Source organism: Schistocerca nitens, chromosome 2 (genome assembly GCF_023898315.1).
Source record: "Schistocerca nitens isolate TAMUIC-IGC-003100 chromosome 2, iqSchNite1.1, whole genome shotgun sequence".
Lineage (NCBI taxonomy): Eukaryota > Metazoa > Arthropoda > Insecta > Orthoptera > Acrididae > Schistocerca > Schistocerca nitens.
This window is the reverse complement of record NC_064615.1, coordinates 843,900,555-843,925,670: the sequence shown is the minus strand read 5'-3', so window position 1 is coordinate 843,925,670 and position 25,116 is coordinate 843,900,555. Positions and strand designations below refer to the sequence as shown.

The following is a 25,116-nucleotide window of genomic DNA, read 5'->3' as shown; positions in this document are numbered from 1 at the left end:
CCTCTTCCCTTTCTCTATTTATTTCCTCCTCCTCCTCATCCCTCTAATCATCTCCTCCTCCACCCTCTCTTAGTCCATCTTCACCTCTTTCTTCATCTCCTTCCTCTCCTTGTCCATCTCCTCCTCTTTCCTTCCATCCATCTTCCCTTCCTCTGTCCATTTCCCTGTCCCTCTCATTGTGTCCATCTCCTCCTCCCTCATATCTGTGTCCATGTCCTCCTTCCTTATGGTATGTCTCTCTCTCTCTCTCTCTCTCTCTCTCTCTCCCTCTCCCTCTCCCTCCCCCTCCACATGAACGCACTCACCCCAGTAGGAGGTTGCTGGATGTTACAGTATTTCTTTCCCGATACAAGTTTGGTTGAAATCGATTCCAGGGGCTTAGGAACAGCTTTTTACCTGTGGCTTTGCCAGAGTACAGACATAACACATATATTTAAAATATATTTAACATATCTGATACATATCTGTACACATATAGCGAATTTCATTCTGTAGTTTCGCTTTCCCGCATTTCACTATTTATTACTTATTATCTCCTGAACTGTGTCATACAATGATACAACTTTTCAGGTATATTCAGTGGTATGGGTTAATAAAAGTCTGCAAAATGTGTCGTCAGTACAGTCACCCCTAAGGCTGCAGTGTTACTGCATGAACAGCAAAAATGTAGTACGCGATAAACTTTTTCCATTCACTTTTAGTAGGGATTGTCAAGAAGAAAAAGTTTCGTAAATGGTCTAAATTGTGCAAGTCACTAAGTGCTCTCAGATACTCGTTGAATAAAGTCTCCCAAATCGCGCGGCGCAAGCTGCACTACTTTTTCAACCCCCCCCCCCCCCAACTCCTTTAATAGCTACGTAGTTGTTAACCCCATAGAGATTCTCTCTAGACAGTATGTGACACGTGTACTAAGATTGGTTGAAATCGATCTGGTGGTTTGGGAGGAAATGTAGAACATACATATGTACACAGATACATACAAACATTTATACATATACTCATTTTTATGGGTTATGAAGAGTGCGAATGATAAAAGTATAATGGGCTTACAAGATGTGTTTCACATACGTGATTACTTAATAAAATTAATAACAAGTTTTATTATTTTGCTCTAATGAATCAATATGTGTTGTTGAAAATACTGTCAAATCGTTAGCAGTAACGGTTCCATAATCCTTCTTTCGATACGTCCGGGGTCCTACCCGGAAAATTTCTCTCCTTAAAGAAGTTCCGTACTAGTATTTGGGGCAATAAATGGGAGCGATGCAACATTTACATACACGTGTGCAGTAAATAAGAGGGAATAAAGGATTCAGTGTCCAACCAATCCGACTGCCACCAGGCGCGGTATGCGTCGTGGATTTGGAGAAACAGTGTGCGGTGTGCCTTTAGGCGGCAGGTGCGCAATCCTCGGCAAACGGGTGGAAAGTCACTGGCAGACAAGGTGGTAGGCAGCCGGCGGGAGAAAGTAGTCGCCGACGCCGCCGCCGCCGCCGCTCGCACCGCGTCTGCATTCGTAAAGGCGGGCTGGCGATAACTTAATGCCTGTTGTCCGCGCGCCCGTCGCGATAAGCGACTCAGCGCCTGGCTACGGCCGGCGGGCAGCCACCTGCTGCCTTATTCTCTTCTGCCGCCGTTTGTTTACATACACTGATGAGGCAAAACGTTACCAGCGGAAAAATGCTCTTGTCGGAGCACAATAAAGACGAATATGCTATGATCAAAAGACTCCCACAGCACTTTTAAAAACTTGCCCATAAATTTTGGCATGTGAAAATATTCGTGCTCCTTTTAACATACAGTTCACCTTTAACTCCCACAAACCGCCGTAACTCGTTAGTACAGACTAGACCATCAATGTAAACCGCTTACACCATCGATTCCCACTTCCCTGTTCTCACTCATTCAGCCCACCTCATTGTCATTATCTCTTTGTGTCTCATTGACTGTCACTGTCCCCTATGTCACAGCCACAGTTTCCGTTGTTCTGTCCTACTAATATTGTCTCCTCAAGTATCACTGTGCCCCTCGTGCTCTCTCTTACTGCTACTATACCATCTATTCCATCGCACCGCTGCCGTATCTTCTCACTGTCACTATCTATCTCTTTATCGTTGTCATAGACTGTCGCTCATCATCACTGGCTCTCACTCATTTCCAGTTTCTCAGTCTCTTTATTCCTCTCCCACTAGCAGTTCCATCACTGTTTTCGTAGCACTGTCCTAGTACTGTAACTACAGGGTGGTCCATTGATCGTGACCGGACCAAATATCTCACGAAATAACCGCCAAACGAAAAAACTACAAAGAACGAAACTTGTCTAGGCTGAAGGGGGAAACCAGATGGCGCTATGGTTAGCCCACTAGATGGCGCTGCCATAGGTCAAACGGATATCAACTTTATTACATATTCGTGTAGTACGTAAAGAAATATCAATGTTTTACTTGGACCACTTTTATCGCTTTGTGATAGATGGCGCTGTAATAGTCACAAACATGTGGCTCACAATTTTAGACGAACAGTTGGTAACAGGTAGGTTTTTTAAATTAAAATACAGAACGTAGGTCCGTTTGAACATTTTATTTCGGTTGTTCCAATGTGATACATGTACCTTTGTGAACTTTTCATTTCTGAGAACGCATGCCGTTACACCGTGATTACCTGTAAATACCACATTAATGCAATAAATGCTCAAAATTATGACCGTCAACCTCAATGCGTTTGGCAATACGTGTAACGACATTCCTCTCAAGAGCGAGTAGTTCGCCTTCCGTAATGTTCGCACATGCATTAAAAATGTGCAGACACATGTTGTCAGGCATTGTCGGTGGATCACGATAGCAAATATCCTTCAACTTTCCCCACAGAAAAAAAACCGGGGACGTCAGATCCGGTGAACGTGCGGGCCATGGTATGGTGCTCCGACGACCAATCCACCTGTCATGAAATAGGGTATTCAATACTGCTTCGACCGCACGCGAGCTATGTGCTGGACATCGATCATGTTGGAAGTACATCGCCATTCTGTCATGCAGTGAAACATCTTGCAGTAGCATCGGTAGAACATTACGTAGGAAATCAGCATACACTGCACCATTTAGATTGCCATCGATAAAATGGGGGCCAATTAGACTTCCTCCCATAATGCCGCACCATACATTAACCCGCCGAGGTCGCTGATGTTCGACTTGTGGCAGCCATCGTGGATTTTCCGTTGCCCAGTAGTTCATATTATGCCGGTTCACGTTACCGCTGTTGGTGAATGACGCTTCGTCGCTAAATAGAACGCGTGCAAAAATCTGTCACCGTCCCGTAATTTCTCTTGTGCCCAATGACAGAACTGTACACGACATTCAAAGTCGTCGTCATGCAATTTCTGGTGCATAGAAATATGGTACGGGTACAATCGATGTTGATATAGCATTCTCAACACCGACGTTTTTGAGATTCCCGATTCTCGCGCAGTTTGTCTGCTACTGATGTGCGGATTAGCCGCGACAACAGCTAAAACACCTACTTGGGCATCATCACCTGTTGCAGGTCGTGGTTGACGTTTCACATGTGGCTGAACACTTCCTGTATCCTTAAATAACGTAACTATCCGGCAAACGGTCCGGAAATTTGGATGATGTCGTCCAGGATACCGAGCAGCATACATAGCACACGCCCGTTTGGCATTTTGATCACAGTAGCCATACATCAACACGATACCGACCTTTTCCGCAATTGGTAAACGGTCCATTTTAACACGCGTAATGTATCACGAAGCAAATACCGTCCGCACTGGCGGAATGTTACGTGATACCACTTACACGTTTGCGGCTATTACAGCGCCATCTATCACAAAGCGAAAAAAGTGGTCCAACTAAAACATTTATATTTCTTTACGTACTACACGAATATGTAATGAAAAATGGTCGTTCCTATTTAAAAAAACGCAGTAGATATCCGTTTGACCTATGGCAGCGCCACCTAGCGGGCCAACCATAGCGCCATCTGGTTTTCCCCTTCAAGCTAGACGAGTTTCGTTCTTTGTAGTTTTTTCGTTTGATGCTTATTTGGTGAGATATTTGGCCCGGTCACTATCAATAGACCACCCTGTATATTGCACTGCCACTGTATCCCTCTATTTCTCTCACATGCTATTGTCTCCTTCGCTCTTTCTATATCACGACGTCACAACCACTGTCTACTATCTTTCAGTACTTTTTACTTTTCCGTCACTTTTCCGTCACTTTTTCACTGCAATTGTCTCCTCTCACAGTACAATAAAACGCAAAAACGTTAGCATGCCAAAATGTTAGCGAGAATTTTTAAAAGTACTGAGAAAGGTAGAATGAGACAGCTGGTACCCCACTTTTTAGTCAGAGATTTTTAAACAGGAGCGTATTCGCCTTTTTTATTCTCCGATAGGACTATTTTTCCACTGGTTCCCTTCTTTCTCCAGCCACAGCAGGGCTCGTCACTCGCATGGAAAGCACTTCATGGGTCGGAAATATTTTGAAAGTTTACTTATGTGAAACTGAAATAACGCAAAACTAATTTTACACTTCACACTGAATTTTACACGTTAATGTGACCAGCACTTTTCTGCGCTTCTGCGGTACTGTTCGCTGCTCGAGAGATTTTTGATAAATACGAGCTAGGAATGGGGCTGATGCCGCAGCGTAGTTAAAGTAAAATATAAAAGGAATTCCATCAGGGAACGTTACTTGCTTCTAAATTCGCTTGCCAGCTGTTGTAGATACCAGTAATGCATTATGGAGACACGTCTTCCAGGGGAGAGTTAATTGCTTCAGGTCTTCAACCAGAGATGTCGTATCCATTTCGGAAGACTACAGACGCGAATGGAGTATATACGGTGTCAGAGAAGTCACTAACCATCTCTGGAACAACGCTAATTTTTGTCTATTTATCGCAAACAATCTGAAAGATGTTGACCACAGAACAACGGCTCAGCATCGTAAGTAGTAGACCCCTGATGAGGTTCTAGAACGGTCCCAATGCGAACAACCATTAGAGGTTTGGTCAACAAGTTCCAGCCAACCGGAAATGTTTAAGACGAGGGACCTTGTTGCCGGCTGTCAATCTGGCAGAAAACTATGCAGACCATTCGCTATCGACCAGAGTCCGAAAGCGTCGAAACATCTCAGCCAGAACACGGGTTCCTAAATTCTGCTGAGTGAGAAACCTTGGGTTCACACCGAAGGAAAAGGCTTATCACATCCAGGTGCTCCATCGTCTTGAACTTAAGGACTATATGCCACGCATGCCCATACGCCAGACTTAGAGGCAGTGAAGAATGAAAACAATGAACCTTTGTTACTACTCGTTCTGTTCAGTGATGAGGCTATCTTTCATACCTGCAGTCTTGTCAGTCGCCACAACAGCAGGATATTGGGAGATGAACAGCCACACATCGCCTTGTTATTTGAATGTAACACTCCAATGGTAAACATGTGGGACCTCGCAACGTAATATTTACGATCTCTTACTCTTTCTCCTCTCTCTCTCTCTCTCTCTCTCTCTCTCTCTCTCTCTCTCTCTCGTTAACTTTTTGATGAAGCAACAATCACGTCAACATCTTACCTAGAATTGCTGGGCCGGCCGCGGTGGTCTCGCGGTTCTAGGCGCGCAGTCCGGAACCGTGGGACTGCTACGGTCGCAGGTTCGAATCCTGCCTCGGGCATGGATGTGTGTGATGTCCTTAGGTTAGTTAGGTTTAAGTGGTTCTAAGTTCTAGGGGACTGATAACCACAGCAGTTGAGTCCCATAGTGCTCAGAGCCAATTTAGAATTGCTGGACAGATTTATGCAGCCCCAACAGTCTGCCGAGAACATTCTGGATTCGGTGGTGCTTCAAAAAAAGGATGGCGCCCTACCGAATTTGCACGCATTGTGCGTAATTAACAAGACATTTACTGGACGCTTACTGGACGGGGCTCATCACGGTTCTGGGCACCACCCTCTCCCGATCTAAGGCTCTTGGACGTCTTTGCATGTGGTCACATCAAGAGTCAGGTCTACAAGCTGAAGATCAGAGATTTGCAGCACCTGGGTGAAAGCATTTCGGCAGCGGCGCGTACAGTAATCCCAACAATGATGCAGCGTGTATTCAGGTACATCGACAAGAGGTGCCAACACTTCTTAGAAACAGAGGCCAATCATGTCAAACGGCAGTGGTTTCATTGTTCATTACGATGTCTTCTTCCACGTTATAGTCATATTCTTTTATTTGAAATAAAGTTTCCTCCCCTGAAATGTTTAGGGACTTCTCAGGCACCCTGTAGATGATCACGTGCCTGTCTGTTTTTCGGAGAATGATTTAGTCTTGAGCACGTAGCGATAGCTCACGTATTCCAGCTTGTGTAGAAATTTATCACTTCTCTCGCAGCCTTTCCACGAATTCTGTGCCACGGATGGTCTGGCTTGAAAACAAGTGGCACCGATTCCCTGGCTGGCTGGCTGGCTGGCTGGCACCTGACTGATCCCATCGCTCAGGAATGCGGCTTTCGCCTGCCTGCCTGCCTGCCTGCCTGCGATGGTACGACCGTGCGAGCCACACGTCCAAATAGGAAGTCAAACGGCACGGTGGTTCATCTCTCTATCACATAGTTAAACAGTCTGTCATCGCAGTATTATACACGTATATTATTACGTTTCCGACCCCTCTGGTTTTCATTTACGGTTTAAAAATTCACTGGTATTAACATTCGCGATGTTTATTCACGTCATTCACTTCTAACAGCGCTGTCGTTGGTCTTGCGAAAATGTTACGCCTTCAAACAATGTCGCCTTTTTTCCGTCCTGCTGTGACCTTTCTGAGATTTAAGAGAGCTCATTTAGAGTGCCTAATTATGTTCGTTATCGGCTCAAAAACAGGATTGTATTCTTAGGAAGTGGTGAATACTTGCGGGACTAATTATGGTGCCGATTTATGTGTGCGTTTGCTTGTAAATGGAAAAAATTCTCATAGGTGTGAAGTACGCGTTATTCTTAGATAACGTACTGCCTGCCATTGGCCACGATGCGAAGGCGGACGGTACTTTGCGGAACTCTATCTCGGGTCCAAATGCCTTGCACTTGCGATTGAAGGTCGATTCACATTGTGGAGCTTGAAATCATTCCACAATGCATTTCAGATGACGGCTTTCAGACAGATTGTCAATGAAACAGAACGTAACGTCAATGTCAACGTCAGGGATTCTCGGGAAACATTTTGGCTGTGGTGGTGGTGGTGGTGGTGGCGGCGGCGGCGGCGGCGGCGGCGGCGATGTGTGTGTGTACGGGGGAGAGGGGGGGGGGCGGGAGGGATGCAGCGGGGGGAGATTAAATCGAGCGTTTATGACTTCTAGCCGCGCTCAATATCTGGACAAAGAAATAGCCTGTACTGTGCATAGACACTATGCATAAATGAACATCGAGGGAGGTGGCCGCCTCTTTGCAGCCTGTGCGCTTGTTGTCGACAAAGTCGGTGTACACTGAGATGCAACTGGTGCGCGCCCCCAATATGATAGAACAAGTACCCGTCCCGTTTCTACACTACCACGTGCTCCGCGTGGTGTGTCACCGTCACTGGGAAACAATCCAGTCGTTCTCGTATCCACCAGGTTCACCTCACCGTCTCTCCGCTTTCCGTTGCGTGTGGTGTACCGGACAAGGACGATCATCGCTTCTTTTGTGGCTCAGCAGTAGACGTCTGGACTCCCTCACACGTGCCACTCCTAACCGAATGAAGCCTCACATGATGCTGTTCCCATATGACTTGTACTACCCATAGATGAAGAATTCTCTGTGAATTGGTTCCATGGTCTTGCAGTTAGATATTTTTTGGCAACTGGCGAGAAGAGCGTTCTCGGTTTTTAGACTTAGGCGAACGAACGACATTGCGCCATTGTCCGTAATCTGAAATACAGGTAATATTTTCCAACTCTCTTTAGAATGCTTTCAACGACCCGCCACGTTGTTGGAATGTCCCTGCAATGAGCAGCTGATCTGCTCTGATCCACTATTCTTGGATTGTTGATACTACGATCGCCAGACTTATTCCACTATTTTCGAGAAGACCTGGATGGATTTCTCCACGGCTACGGGCGGCTTCACGGACTTCACTCCACAGGTCTTTACAAAAAATCGTAGAATCAATTATCCCAACATTCGTTGTCCGTCGAAACAAAACACCGCTGTAAGGCTGTACGTCATGGATTAAAAACTGCCAGATTCCAGTATAGTGGATGGGTCCAAAACAAATCGTACCATAGTAATCGCTTCTCCGATCTAAACGGGACCGCGATCGGAGAAGCGATCACTATGGTACGATTTGTTTTGGACCCATCCACTATACTGGAATCCAGCAGTTTTTAATCCATGACAAACAGTCTTACAGCGGTGTTTTGTTTCGGGGGACAACGAACGTTGGGAAAAAAAAGATTCCGAGCTTTTCCGCTCTAATGTTTTAATCATATGTTCACGTGAAGATGTGAAGAGCCATGAAACCGGTACTGATACAATAACAAAGGACCAAATACAGCTAAAGCGGTTATTAATACCCAAGATACGTGCCATTTTAAATGTGACGTACTTTTGTATTTTTGAATTTAGCAACAAATTGTCACGTACGAATTGAAAATTGGAAATCAGTGTGCAGTTGACTGGAAGGAATATTGTAGGGAAATGTGTTTCTCCGTGTTTAAGACAGCATTTGGTTGCCACGAGTAGCGCAGTGGCAGAGTGGTGCAAAGGGATAGTTAGTCGCCGGACGGCCAGCAACGAGCAGTGGCTGCAGAGCCAGTACGGGAAGCTTCTGCTAGCTGGTGTATAGCTGAGAGCTAAGAGCTGACTTCTAATGGTCAGCGTGTGGCTTGGCCGATATGTGAACACAACCTGGTGGGGCGGTTGGTGTCTCTTCCGAGCCGAAAGGACGGCAGTTCCAGTGGAGGCAGACAAAGGGGCTCCTGGATGTAAAGAGAAGTGCTACCTGCGTGCTTTATTGGCCGATTGTTGCATCCTGGTGCTTGAGTGATTCAGCACTTCAAATTACCTTTCATTAGGAAAGCTGAATGCGCTCAACGATTGTGGTGTGACTTTCAAAATGATAGACAGCAGCAGTCAGTCGTCTTTTCCTTTCTAGCTTTATTGAAGCAGATTCGGATTCCGCTAGTAACTATCCATTTATCCGTGCAGTATTTCAGAGTTTTTATATCCGCCATTGTACACCCATACCTGTTGTTTGCGCTCCTGTCACAATTCATTCAAGACTAGAATGCACTAGGGCAGGCATAAGAGCTTTGAAATACCGCGTCGATAAGGCTAGTTACTAGCTAAAATCTGGATCTGCTTTAGTAAAGCTAGAAACTAAACGACGACAGATTGCTGGTCTCCATCATTTTAATTCCGTACAGTGTGTAGTGCTGATTACTAGCGGTGCACTGAATGGACTGGTCAGTAAGCGGTATCATGCATGGAAGTCCACTGTTATGTGACGAGTTGTCGTTGTTCATGGCATGCTTTGCATGCCGTTGTGTTCACTGGAAGCGAGAGCCATTTTGATTTTATTAAATTACACGCTGCGAGTATGGGTGATTTGTACTACGCAGAAAGGGATTTTGTTTGTATTACGCTGTGTGTGACTGATTTGTTGATGCCTTTTGTACGGTCACCTTGTTAGTTGTTTTCTACATGTGACCATTTTGTTTGTTTTATTATGCGGAGTTTGAGATACATGTATAGGTAGGTTGTGATATTGTCAGATATGACTGTGCCACACCAAAGGCGGCAACACGAATCGATTCCACAGCCATTAGTCAGGGCAACGTGTGGGAGGTGGTCATGAAGACCACGCCTCCCATCTCAACACTGCAGTACGATCGTACTGCGGCAATACAGAACCGAGCTACAAAGAGCTCTCCCCAATTGGTGACCTCAGTCAGTCAACATTATCAAGCAGGGCAGTGTTTTTGTCGAAGTCTCGGCGGAAATTGAAGCTGTGTAGTTGCCTTAATGTTGAGGTTGTACTTCAAGAGAACAGCATGTGATTGTGAGCAATCAATAACAGTTTTAAATATCCTACATGCTCCTGCGCCAAAGAACTTTTTATTTACTCGTGTCATAAACTGAAATAATATTTCATCAGTTGTACTGAAAAATGAAACATCTCTCAGAGCACTCACAAAGCCCACAATTATGACTGGGCGACTGTAGTTTTGTCTAGTCACAACAGTTTTGTAGATCTTTGGTGCTAGCTTGTCATAGAAGAGTTGGTGATGGCAGTAGTGGTAGACCAATATTCAGATATGTAATATGTAGATAATCACAATTAAGTCAGAGTTGTTTTGGTATGTTAGGGTTAATTGCAGAAATTATATCAATTTTATTTCCTGTATGTGGCCGAGGGCCATATAATGTAATTGTTACTGTTGTTGACTGATTCTAAGCACCAGGGCAACAGCTTTGTTTTCATTCTGTTTGGTGTACTGGAAGCATTTTATTGATATTCTGTTGTTTGAGGCCTGCTTTCAAAACCCATACAGGGCTGCAGATTAATTTCAATATCACTATTATTGATTATTGTTCTCGTATCAAAAAGAATTTTGTGCTTAATAAATTAGTTGTTAGATTAAGCCCATATCTGCACAACTCCCAACCCGAACCCGATTCACTTGCAACATACGCTACAACCGTTACGACATGAGGTTTTATTTGGACTTTGTACGCAACTGCTAGTGACATACCAGTATGAAGACCTAAATGATGCGCCGCGCGGGATTAGCAGAGCGGTCCGAGGCGCTACAGTCATGGGCTATGCGGCTGGTCCTGACAGGTTCGAGTCCTCCCTCAGGCATGTGTGTGTGTGTGTGTGTGTGTGTGTGTGTGTGTGTGTGTGTGTTTGTCCATAGGATAATTTAGGTTAAGTAGTGTGAAGCTCAGGGACTGATGACCTTAGCAGTTAAGTCCCATACGATTTCACACACATTTCATGAACCTAAATGATGCAACGATTTTATTTGACTGCCTTCCAGTGCCGCTTGTTTGGCTAACAAGGGGAGGCCGCCAATTGTGAAATTCAGATTCAATTCATACTGCGCATAATAAAAGCTCATGGCCAGAGGTGTAATGTGGCAAAGCACCAAGATGCACTTCTCAGCCGTGGTCGAGAAAATCGAGTTAAAATAAACCGTTGCTCTGAAATACTCTCTACGATTAATAATTTTCGACAACGTCGTGGCGCAGCGGTAAGCGCTCGGGTTCGTAATCCGAAGGTCGCTGGATCGAATCTCGCACCATGCAACTTTTTTTTTTTTAGTATTTGTGTTTTGTAATTCAAATGTGTATACACACACACACACACACACACACACACACACACACACACACACATATATATATATATATATATATATATATATATATATATATAATTCCCGGCAATCAGTTGCAACAATTATGCATATAATAAGTTGTTGAAAGTCGTTTGTCGTGGAAAAACTGGCGACTTCGAACATCATTATGTTTTCCGCAAACAAAGTTGTATTTCACAAATGTTATTGTCTTCATAATGTTAACAACGTATAGTTAACGGAAGACGTAGAAACGATATTCCGAAACGAATACGTATAGCGTGAGTCAAACGTTCGAATTAGAATAGAATTTTCTGTGGCAGGTATGAAATATAAACTCCGTTACTCACTCGTTACACTTGAAGGACAGATGTTGAATGGGCCGAAACGAGCCGCCGCATAACAGCGTAGTTGCCTGATAACTTCGAAAGAAGGTAGATGCGGTTCCTAGCGCAACTTATAACATCCTCGAAAATCAGTGCGGACGTGAGAGCTTTGGTACAATTAGAGAGCGATCCGCCTTCACCAAAATGCATAAGCAATTCATTAATAGTTATATATATATATATATATATATATATATATATATATATATATATATATATATTACAATAATCTAATAATAAAAAAAGTTGCATGGCGTGAGATTCGATCCGGCGACCTTCGGATTACGAACCCGAGCGCTTACCGCTGCGCCACGACGCTGTCGAAAATTATTAATCGTAGAGAGTATTTCAGAGCAACGGTTTATTTTAACTGTCGATTTTCTCGACCACGGCTGAGAAGTGCATCTTGGTGCTTTGCCACATTACACCTCTGGCCATGAGCTTTTATTATGCGCAGTATGAATTTAATCTGAATTTCACAATTGGCGACCTTCCCTTGTAAGACCGATATGTCACTTACGACCGCAAGAGGAACGGGCTGCAGGTTATACAACATTCGGGACCTGCCTTCGTGCCAACGCAACGCTGAACACAGAAGTTGCATCATGTGTGTGTTTTGGTTACAATGGCCAAACAGTTAACTATGGAAGGTTACTTAATTTGTAAGCCACATTTTTCTCTTGAAGGGCCATCCACAACTGTTAATATTCATCATCAAAGACAAAATCCGCCATATCTGTAAAAATTACTTATTTCTAAAAAAGTAAAGCACAAGCCTGTTTATTGACCTCTGTCTCATATTCTGGTGCATATATGATGTGTGCCCATAAAGGATGATCTGAGGTTAAGTTAGGTTAAAATATGTTAACCTTACGTTTGCATCCTTTATGGAATCATATTTTAATATGCACCTGAAGATGGGAGACAGGCCTTGACACAGGGATGCTTTCCTTTTTAGATATAATTAACTTTTACAACTGTAGTGGATTTTATCATTGATAGTTAAATTGTAGGATGCTAATGACTCTGCATCATAAAGAAAAGTACTTTTATATTGTGCCTATGAGCTGAACATACTGCTGTTAAGTAATTGGGGCAATAAACAACGCAAAATGTATCTTACAAAATTCAAGGGCTGTGTTTTTAAATGCACTGCCTGGCTGTTCCGTGGGTTCCTGGAATAATATGTTATACATTACGAATGTAACCACGCACTACACTGGAGTAATATTACACCGGTTGCGTGTGTGTTTTCATTCATAATATACTTTTAAATATATTGCCAGTTTTTATTTAAAATGTAGAAGCCTGGAAAGAGAGAAACTTACAGCGAACCACACCAGGTACGTGACTTGACAAGGGTATTCGAGATACTACGTGCTTTGCCGTGATTTCGCGGCACATTTGTAGTCCTGCCCTACCAGGCCCGTGGAGCCAAAGCTGAAACGCATTTCTCAGTTTGCCTAGGGGGCGCGTGGATCAGGTGAGGTACCCGTGACCACCTGTACGATCGAGTGAGTGAGTGTACAAACTGTTGTGAAGAGCAGCGTAATTAGTGTTGTGCAATTGTATCTGGGACTTAAATTGTTTCTTGTAGTCCAATTCTTAATTGTGAAGGCTGCGTTATAGATTTTATTGCTTCAATTTGTTTTAATTCTTTTGTGTAAATTACTTATCCCACGAATTTGGTTTGGGTTCGGTTTCGGTTGTTTTGGGGAAGGAGACCAGACAGCGAGGTCATCGGCCTCATAGGATTAGGTAAGGATGGGGAAGGAAGTCGGCCGTGCCCTTTCAAAGGAACCATCCTGGCATTTGCCTGGAGCGATTTAGGGAAATCACGGAAAACCTAAATCAGGATGGTCGGACGCGGGATTGAACCGTCGTCCTTCCGAATTCGAGTCCAGTGACGAATTTGGTAATGTAGATTGGAATGTAAAATAATTATTTGCTTTTTTATAATTACAGTCTTAGGTGAAAATTTTTATTTGCTATCATATTAATTTAAGTCGGTAATGACCGTCTTCAGACCTGAATAAAAACGGTTTGCATCACATAACATGCCTTTTTCGTGACTGTCACAATTCGTAATACAATACTGTTATTCGAATTATAGGTACTGTATTTTATCACTCAGAAATTTTGCTCTTTTCATTGCGAATTTATTACCAAGTGTATCAATTAACGTTTCTGTGACTACTGTACTCAATTTAATATTCCACTTGGTCTCTTTAGAACTGGATCCAGTTGAAGACATGTTAGAAACTTATGTAGTCAAGTAAAATATACTGTGTGTCCATCCTACGAGTCGAAGGCGCATTTTATCTGGTATTTCGGCGGACATTTCGTTTATGCTGTGTGCCTGGACACAGTCCAACCAGTATTGCTCGTCTCGCCTATCACGCGACGCCCCATGTCGACAGAAAGTGTCTGTTAGTTTCCCGTTACGAGTAAAGTGATTTTTAAATCGGAATTTCACGTGCCCATTTTATAGAGCAGTATTCGCATTAGCGGTACGTATTAACAGGGACAGTAAAACACCAATAATTCTGAGTACTCTATCAGCGACAGTATAGTCCTCGCCCGCGCTGAGAACTGCCAGCATCCGACAGCGCTTCTCGGTCGCTGTTGGAGTACTGCTTATTCTTTGTGAAGTACTGTCACTGTTAATACATATCGATAAAACAAATATCCAAAGCATAGCATAAACCATTACGTCTAATACAGTACAATGAATTTCGTCAGCCCCCTCCAAATCCTTATTATATTGTTTCATTATGAGATACATTGGAAAAACATCCAGCTTCGCAGAGAGCTATGATGCTGCCACTTTCGTACAAATGCGAAGAACGTATAAAACAAGAATGTTGCCCATTTGTATTTTCAATTGATATTCATAACGACGGTCAAGCCTAACTATAACTTCAAATTTAAACTGAGAACATCGTCTCTCCATTCTGAGTATTTGAATCTACTGACGTACAAGGAGAGAGATGTAACTGCTATCGAGCTGCATGGGAGTTCATGCTGAAGGCATCCAAAAGTAAACACAGTACTGTACCACCTTATATCACTCCCTGGATTCGAGGAAAAATTGTGTCGAATATTTCGGCGGTTGCTTGCAGTTGCGAGGTGAGCAGTGAAGGTGCCCTCTGCGACCTCTGTTGTCCGCGACCTTGGCGAACCTGCCAGCAGGCCGGGAGGGCAGTTGGGAAAACTCGTACCCGGCGGATAAAGCGGACCAGGTGGTCAAACGCTGTTGTGCGCCCGTTTCGCTGAGGAGTATTAACACTTTGCCGTCCGGCGACACTACAGTGGTGTCGTGAGCATAGTATCGCGCTTTGGCAGGTGACAGCACTTTAGTATCTTTTTCATTCTGTTGGTGTTTTGTTTAGGTAACTATAAGTTACACACGTCAATAAGTTTTTTTGTTTTTATAAGTACTTGTGCACGTTCATCATGGTAGACGAAAGAGACGATACGATTATTTACTATGAATGCGCGGACGTCTTGTCTGACGTTCCGGACGACTTGGCCGATTGTGAAGAAGAGACTGGATATCAAAACAATGAAAGTGAAGCAGAATCGTTGGAAGACAGTGAAATACGTCCAGGAAGAATTAGGTGAACGCTACGGTTGCCAATTGATTCGGATGAATCAGACGAAGAAGACAGACTACGATTTACTGGGGACCAATAGTAAATTTGGAGGATCTCCGGGTCCACACATATTTCCCAAACATACACAGAGCGTCGTGGATATCGTAGAATTATATATTTGTAACGATCTATTTCAATATGTTAGCAACGAAACCAACAAGTATTACAGTCAAAATGGCAATAGAAGGAAACTGGATAAAAAAAATGCCAGATTTGTCGATGTTACGGTACCCGAACTTAGACAGAATGGTTTTGGCTTGCTATCCTTATGGGAATTGTAAAAAAAGAGAGGGAGGGGGAGAGAGAGAGAGAGAGAGAGAGAGAGAGAGAGAGAGAGAGAGAGAATCGATGATTACTGGTCAACGAATCCGTTGCTAGACAACGATATTTCGCCAAACGATGTCCCGCAACCGATTCAAACAAATATTATAATTTTTACATTTTTCCGACAACAACAATAAACCTGAATAATACCGACCGGCTTTTCAAAGTGCAATGCGTAATTGGTTATTTTTCCAAAAACTTTAAAGAAACGTTTAATCTAAGTCAAAACATCTCAATGAATGAATGATACCTTGGCGTGGACAGTTGAATTTTAAAGTTTACAATCCATCGACGATTACGAAATATGGCACTCATTCGAATGCTGTGTGAACAGAGTACGGGACACATTTCCTCATTCAAGATATACAACGGCGCTGGACAACCCTTAGCAAAAACAGTGATGGAACTACTGACACCTTCTTATGGAAAGTGGCTTCACCTCTACATGGATAATTATTATAACACTGTAGAACTTGCAGAGTAGGTACTTGAAAAGAACGATACGGCAAATTCGAGGATTTCCGGGAAAATTAAAACGCGCAGAAGCTTGTCATCAACGGAAAGGTGAAAAGTGGCCGGCGACAAGCCAAGTAATCCGATCTAGCGCTGCCGGCGCCAATCGAATAAATTTATACGAGACGTGCGGACGGCAAGGTGTTAATCGATATATATTTTTTTCTTATGTGGTTTAAAAATTCATCGCCTATTTAAGAATGCATCGACGAGCAGCTGGTTACGTATCAGTGAGATCACTACTTGCGAAAGACGAAATACTATCATTTTACACCTTCCATAGCTGCTACGTAAACTGAACTTTTTAGTATCGTGGTTTAGAATAACATTTAAGACTGAGGGACGAAATATCAAGGTAAGGGTTGTAAAATGCGAACTTTCACAGCCGAAAATGTCACACAATATATTCCAGGCTATTTTGTCATGGTAGTACGAATTTATTACTGTAACCTAACGTTTCGCCCACTTCTTCAACAAGGGTTGTAGCTGTTCTGAAGGTTCGACCCACAAATTGGTTCGCTACCGTCAGTTGCGATTTGTTGTGTCTCTAGATTTGTTGTGTCTCAAGAACGGCTGTGTGTTTTACGTTTTCTAAACGGTAGCCTCAAGTCGCACTTAGTACATACTACTGACAGTTTTGGCTCTTTAATTTGCGAGTAGCATCATCAGAAACTCTGGAATTTACCATTACAGTAGTTGCCTGTTAAATTAAACAGCAAAACCATTGAACAAAACATACTCAGTGCGACGTGTGGCTGTCCTGGAAAGCTTAATTTCAACAGTCGCAGTTTATCCTGCAGGCAATGTCCGCTCTCGCTAAGAGGTGTGTTTTATTACATTTCAAAATACTGGAGTATAGAATGACATGTGGAGAGGGCATTAAAGCTGATAGTGTCTTATCGTGAACGGAAATATTAATGGGTCCCTTCGACCTGCGATTATGAAAACAAATTGAAAAGACTCATTCTTGAAGGAAAATAACACGGCAATGTAAGATGTGAAACAGAAAATGGAGTATGTATTGACATATTTTTGCTGTGAACCACAAAAAGCTTTCTACTGCAAGCACAGCAGTCCTAAACGAGGTGTTATCTTTGGCCTTTATAATTCAGTAACAATTCAAGATCTGTAACTTTCATTAGGGAAAAAAATGAAGTAGCTCATATTCAAATTCAGCTTTAAGGTGGACAGTTTTGTCCCACCAGACTGCTCCCTACTTTTTGAAAGAAAGGTCGTCCACCAGCCTCATCACCTCTTTTTGTTTTTCTGCTGATCAGTTTCTTGCAGTAAAATGAACGCTGCACGTGCAACTGCTGCTAAATCCTCTTCTACGCTCATAATATTGGTCGGTGAAATTGTAATCAAAGCGCTGCTTTGTAACAGTAATAAAAGGAGCGCAACATCTGAAAGTTATCAGAGCCACCTGCGACTCCACTTCGCCGCAAGCCCTATGGTGTGGATGAGTAGCCGAACGCCAATGCATTGGCGACCAACGTTCGGCCGAATAAAGTCTCGTTGGCTTTCGTTGGCCAAGTGTGTACGCGGCTTTACAGAACTTTTCAGTCAGTTTGAACGTGGATTTGCTAATACGTGTATAACGTGTGGGCTCGCCGCACAGAACGACGGCAAGCATCTGATAAACGGGCCCACGTCGACCCCGTAGAGCCACGTAGTCATCGACGCTGATTTGAATGAGGGAGGTACCAAGAATCCATTACTTAAAGGAGACAAATGCCTCCATGAAACTTTTACCTTGCCGTTGGTGGGGGAGACTTGCGTGCCTCAGAGGTACAGATAGCCGTACCGTAGGTGCAACCGCAATGAAGGGGTATCTGTTGAGAGGCCAGACAAACGTGTGGTTCCTGAAGAGGGGCAGCAGCCTCTTCACTAGTTGCAGGGCGACAGTCTGCATGATTGACTGATCTGGCCTTGTAACATTAAATAAAAGGGCCTCGCTGTGCACGAACTGCGAACGGCTGAAAGCAAAGGGGAAACTACGGCGGTAATATTTCCCAAGGGCATGCAGCTTTACTATATGGTTAAAGATGATGGCGTCCTCAAGGGTAAAATATTTCGCAGGATCTCCGGGCTGGGACTACTCAGGAGGACAATGTTATTAGGAGAAACAAAACTGGCGTTCTATGGATCGGAGTGTGGAATGTCAGATCGCTTGATCGGGCAGGTAGGTTCGGAGCTTTAAAAAGGAAAATGGATAGGTTACAGTTAGATATCGTGGGAAGTAGTGACGTTCGGTGGCAGGAGGAACAAGACTTCTGGTCAGATAAATAGGCTACTCGGTTATAAACACAAAATCAAATAGGGGTAATGCAGGAGTACGTTTAATAATGAATAAGAAAATAGGAACGCGGATAAGCTACTACGAACAGCATAATCAACGCATTATTGCAGACAAGACAGACACGAAGCCCACGCCTACAACAGCAGTACACGTTTTCATGCCAACTAGCTCCGCAGAGGATGAACAGACTAAAGGAATGTATCATAAGATAAAAGAATTTATTCAGATAGTTACAGGAGATGAAAATTTAATAGTCACTGCGGACTGGAATTCGATAGTAGGAAGGGCAGGATACGGGAGGGGCAAGATACGGGAGGGGCAAGATACGGGAGGGGCAAGATACGGGAGGGGCAAGATACGGGAGGGGCAAGATACGGGAGGGGCAAGATACGGGAGGGGCAAGATACGGGAGGGGCAAGATACGGGAGGGGCAAGATACGGGAGGGGCAAGATACGGGAGGGGCAAGATACGGGAGGGGCAAGATACGGGAGGGGCAAGATACGGGAGGGGCAAGATACGGGAGGGGCAAGATACGGGAGGGGCAAGATACGGGAGGGGCAAGATACGGGAGGGGCAAGATACGGGAGGGGCAAGATACGGGAGGGGCAAGATACGGGAGGGGCAAGATACGGGAGGGGCAAGATACGGGAGGGGCAAGATACGGGAGGGGCAAGATACGGGAGGGGCAAGATACGGGAGGGGCAAGATACGGGAGGGGCAAGATACGGGAGGGGCAAGATACGGGAGGGGCAAGATACGGGAGGGGCAAGATACGGGAGGGGCAAGATACGGGAGGGGCAAGATACGGGAGGGGCAAGATACGGGAGGGGCAAGATACGGGAGGGGCAAGATACGGGAGGGGCAAGATACGGGAGGGGCAAGATACGGGAGGGGCAAGATACGGGAGGGGCAAGATACGGGAGGGGCAAGATACGGGAGGGGCAAGATACGGGAGGGGCAAGATACGGGAGGGGCAAGATACGGGAGGGGCAAGATACGGGAGGGGCAAGATACGGGAGGGGCAAGATACGGGAGGGGCAAGATACGGGAGGGGCAAGATACGGGAGGGGCAAGATACGGGAGGGGCAAGATACGGGAGGGGCAAGATACGGGAGGGGCAAGATACGGGAGGGGCAAGATACGGGAGGGGCAAGATACGGGAGGGGCAAGATACGGGAGGGGCAAGATACGGGAGGGGCAAGATACGGGAGGGGCAAGATACGGGAGGGGCAAGATACGGGAGGGGCAAGATACGGGAGGGGCAAGATACGGGAGGGGCAAGATACGGGAGGGGCAAGATACGGGAAGGGCAAGAGAATAAAGAGGAAGAGAAGGAAAGGGACAAGGTTAATATGGACTGGGGTTAAGGAATGAGAGAGGAATAGGCCTGGTAGAATTTTGCAAAGAGCATAACTTAATCGTAACTAACATTTGGTTTGAGAATCCTGAAAGAAGGCTGTTTACATGGAAGAGACAAGGAGACACAGGAAGGATTCAGACTGATTATGTAATGGTAAAACAGAGACTTAGGAACCAGATTTTAAATTGCAAGACATTTCCAGGGTCAGGTGTTAACTCTGACCATAATTTATTGATTATGAACATTAGATTATTACTGAAGAAACTTCAGAAAAGTAGGAATTGAACGAGATGAGACCTGGATAAAGTGAATGTATCAGAGGTTGTAGAGAGTTTGAGGGGCAATGATTGAACAGAACAGAGGAAAGGAAGGCAGTTGAAGAAGAATGGGTAGCATTGAGAGATGAAATAGTGAAGCCAGTCGAGGTAAAAACAAGAGGGCTAGTACAAATCCTTGTGTAACTCAAGAGATATTGAAATTAATTGATGAAAGGGGAAAAATATAAAAACGGAGTAAATGGAGCAGGCGAAAAGGAATACAAATGCCTCAAAAACAGATCTACAAGAAGCGCAAAATGGCTAAACGGGAATGACTAGAAGACAAATGTAAGGATTTAGAAGCATAGATCACTAGGGGTAAGATAGATGCCCCTATAGGAAAAATAAAGAGACCTTTGGAGAAAAACGAACCACCTGTATGAATATCAACAGTCCTAAGCAAGGAAGGGAAAGCGGAAAGGTAGGAAGAGTATGTAGAGAGTCTAGACAAGTTGTGGGGAAGGCGAGCCAAAGGTTGCGTTTCATTGGCAGGACACTTAGAAGATGCAACAAGTCCACTAAAGAGACAGCTTACACTACACTCGTTCGTCCTCTGTTAGAATATTGCTGCGCGGTGTGGGATCCTTACCAGGTGGGATTGACGGAGGACATCGAAAGGGTGCAAAAAAGGGAAGTTCTTTTTGTATTATCACGTAGTAGGGGAGAGAGTGTGGCAGATATGATACGCGAATTGGGATGGAAGTCATTACAGCAAAGACGTTTTTCGTCGCGGTGAGATCTATTTACGAAATTTCAGTCACCAACTTTCTCTTCCGAATGCGAAAATATTTTGTTGAGCCCAACCTACATAGGTAGGAATGATCATCAAAATAAAATAAGAGAAATCAGAGCTCGAACAGAAAGGTTTAGGTGTTCGTTTTACCCGCGCGCTGTTCGGGAGTGGACTGGTAGAGAGATAGTATGATTGTGGTGAACCCTGTGCCAAGCACTTAAATGTGAATTGCAGAGTAGTCATGTAGATGTAGATGTAGATGAAGGGCGATACACTCGTACTTGAGGGCAATGTTACGGAAATTGAGGAGGACGTATATGAGATGGGAGATATGATACTGCATGAAGGATTTGACGGAGCTCTGAAAGACCTAAGTCGCAACAAGGCCCCTGGAGTGGACAAAATTCCATTAGAACTACTGATAGCCTTGGGAGAGCCGGCCATGACAAAACTCTTCCATCTGGTGCGCAAGCCGTATGAGACAGGCAAAACCCCCTCAGACTTCAAGAATAATATAATAATACCAATTCCAAAGAAAGCAGGTGCTGACAGGTGTGAAAATTACCTAACTATAATGTAACTTAATAAATCAGGGATGCAAAATACTAACACCAGTTCTGTACAGACGAATGGAAAAACTGGTAGAAGCCGACCTCGGGGAAGGTCAGTTTGGATTCCGTAGATATGTAGGAACACGCAAGGCAATGCTGACCCTACGACTTATCTCAAAAGACAGGTTAAGGAAAGGCAAACTTACTTTTACAGTGTTTGTAGAGTTAGAGAAAGCTTTTCGCAATGTTGTTTGGAATACTCTCTTTCAAATTCTGAAGATGGTGGAGGCAAAATACAGAGAGTGAAAGGCTATTTATAATTCGTACAGAAATGAGATGGCAGTTGGAGTCGCACAGGCACGGAAGGGAAGCAGTGTTTGAGAAATGATTGAGACAGGGTTGTAGCCTGTCCCCAATGATATTAGGTCTGTGTATTGAGCTAGCGGTAAAGTAAACAAAAGAAAAATGTGGAGTAGGAACTGAAGTCCATGGAGTAGAAATAAAAACTTTGAGGTTTGTTGATGACATTGTAATTCTGTCAGAGACAGAAAAGAACTTGGAAGATCAGTTGAACGGAATGGACAGCGTCTTGTGAGGAGGATATAAAATGAACAAAAGCATAACTAGGATAATCGAATGTAGTCGAATTAAATCAGATTATGCTGAGGGAATTAGATTAGAAAATGAGACACTTAATGTAGTAAATAGTTTTGCTATTTGGAAGCAAAATAACTTATGATGGTCGAAGTAGGAAGGATGTAAAATGAAGACTGGCGATGGCAAGGAAAGCGTTTCTGAAGAAGAGAAATTTGTCAACATCGAGTATAGATTTAAGGGTCAGGAAGCGTTTTTGAAAGTATTTGTATGTAGTATGGAAGTGAAACATGGGCGATAAACAGTTTAGACAAGAACAGAATAGCTTTCGAAATGTGGTGCAACAGAAGAACGCTGGAAATTAGAGGGGTAGATCACGTAACTAATGAGGAGGGACTGCACAGAATTGGGGAGAAGAGGAATTTGAGGCACAAGTTGACTAGAAGAAGGAATCGGTTGGTAAGACACGTTCTGAGGCATCAAGGGAAATTTAGTAATGGGGGAAATAGTGGAGGATAAAAATCGTATAGGGAGACCAAGAGATGAAGACAGTAAGCATATTCAGTAGTTACTCGGAGATAAAGAGGATTGCACAGGACAGAGTAGCACGGAAGGCTGTATCAAACCAGTATTTGGACGGAAAACCACAACAACATTCTTGAGACAATTGTGAAGAAGGCAAATTAAGTAAATGCTAGGGACAGTCACTGAAAATGAAGAAGAACTGTAGGATCTGTTGAATGGAATGAACAGTTTAATGAGTGTAGGAGAAGTAGTTTAGGAATTCTGATACCTTGAATGCAAAGTAACTCGTGATGGATGGTGCAAGGAGGACATAAAAAGCGAACTAGCACTGGAAAATAGATCATTCCTGGCCAGCTGAAGTCTTTTAGTATCTTAGGCCTTAATTTGAGGGAGAATTTCTTACAATGTACGTTTGGAGCATAGAATAGCATGGTAGTGAAACATGGACTCCGGAAAAACCTGAACAAAAGAGAATCGAAGCATTTGAAATGCGGTACTACAGATGAATGTTGAAAATTCGGTGGATGGTAAGATAAGAATGTGGAGGTTCTCTGCAGAGTCGGCGAAGAAACAAACATATGGAGAATACTGGCAAGGACAGGACATCTGCAAAGACATCAGGGAACAACTTCAGTGGTACTGGAGGAGAGGAGAAAAACTGTAGAGGAAGAGAGAGATTAGAATACACTCAGCAAATAATTCGGGACGTGAACTGCAAGTAGTACGAAAAGGTTGGCACAGGGGAGGAATTCGGGGGGGGTCGCATCGAACCAGCCTGGAAAAAAAAAATCCCTCTTCGCAGTATATTTATTTTTCTCTGTATTCAGGTTCTCGCTGCAGTAACAGAGGTTTAGCATATCTGTCTATGAATAGGAAATTAGAAAAATTAAGACATTTACTTTGTTAAGCGGCTGGGTCCTCAAAAGAAGATACAAACATCATACAGTCGGGATTCGAATCCGTAGTAACAAATAGCCTCTACATAAAAGCAGCTAATATCTCTACGACTTCAGCGTGACATTTCAATAGACGCCATAAACAAGAACAACTTTTAGCCATTTCCGTAGGGAACATGGACAAAGGGACTCACTGTTTCACAATCCACTGCAGATATGAATCAATCTTTATGACATACTTTATAGTTGTGGCATGGCTAACACTGATTGTAGTCGCTAAGGATTACCAGATATATGAGCTAAGCTACCTGGTGACACGAAGACATGTCAGTCTTTCTTTCGAAGCCACAAAGCTATTTAACATATGTATATGCTGCCCGATGGATGAATCTAGTTGGATACTGCCGACCATTTCACTTGTACTAACGCGACGTCACATTGCCAAAAGCGAACAGATGTTGGTAGACTGTAGCCTAGCCGTCGATCGTGAGCAGTGAGTCGTTGATCCACACAGTGACGATAACTCAAACTGGAAATGAAGACGGAGTGATAAACGAATGTATTTGGAATAAAACATTTATGTTTTCTATATAGTCTTCATTTCAATGGCTGTTTACAGTAGGTTAACTATTCTTCATACAAAACGGGTTGTGAACTTGGTGAAAATACGAACACTAATCTGGTAGTAACTGGGGTATTAGCAACCCATATATCTCTGCTTCTCCATTAGTCACACAGTATACCGACATAACTAAAAACCGCCGCAATGACAGTGCAGACGATGACCATGCAAGGACTTCGCGAGGACAAGACTATGCAGGCACTACATGAAGGACTAAATACAGGATCGTAATTGTCGTTCATTATACTCACATCAGGTTAATCCCCCATCCGATCGCCATTTCAAATACAGTAACATAGCTGTGATCTTTGCAGAATTACGTCCTTATTGACGTTAGAAGAAGCGCCGTCTAAGACACGAATGGCTTCAAATGGCTCTGAGCACTATGGGACTCAACTGCTGTGGTCATAAGTCCCCTAGAACTTAGAACTACTTAAACCTAACTAACCTAAGGACATCACACACATCCATGCCCGAGGCAGGATTCGAACCTGCGACCGTAGCAGTCGCACGGTTCCGGACTGCGCGCCTAGAACCGCGAGACCACCGCGGCCGGCAAGACACGAATGGGCAACCGATAGCCCGCGGGCCAAATTCGGGCCGCGACACGTTTCAGTCCGGCAAGGCGAAGAATTTTGTGGGAGAGCGAGGCCCTTGCATTGTACTCTGCCCGGGACGCATTTTAGGGCATTTCCCATTCTGTTCGCATTTTTTCAGTTTGGCTTCTGCGTCATTCCACATATGCTAACTTCCAGCGATTTAGAGTTCTGAACTTTTTAAAATGAACAAAGAAATGATGGCTTAATGTATTTAGTATCACAGAAAAAAATACATTCCTATGCAGTCACTAATAAAAATGTTGTTACATAAATATTTCAAAACAGATTTCTAATTGTGTTTGTAGATATTAAAACACTAAATTTGAAACTCTCGAATCCGACTTGTAGCCCAAAATCCTACAGTTACTCCTAATTTGTTGTCGTCTAGGTTTCCCTGTCTAACTG

General features: G+C 43.8%; 1 protein-coding gene across 1 annotated transcript in view; it reads right to left on the bottom strand.

Annotated features, from left to right (window-relative positions):
* The window catches only part of LOC126235382 (facilitated trehalose transporter Tret1-like), a 352,999-nt gene that overhangs the window by 246,970 nt on the left and 80,913 nt on the right, over positions 1-25,116 (bottom strand). The window lies entirely within an intron of this gene.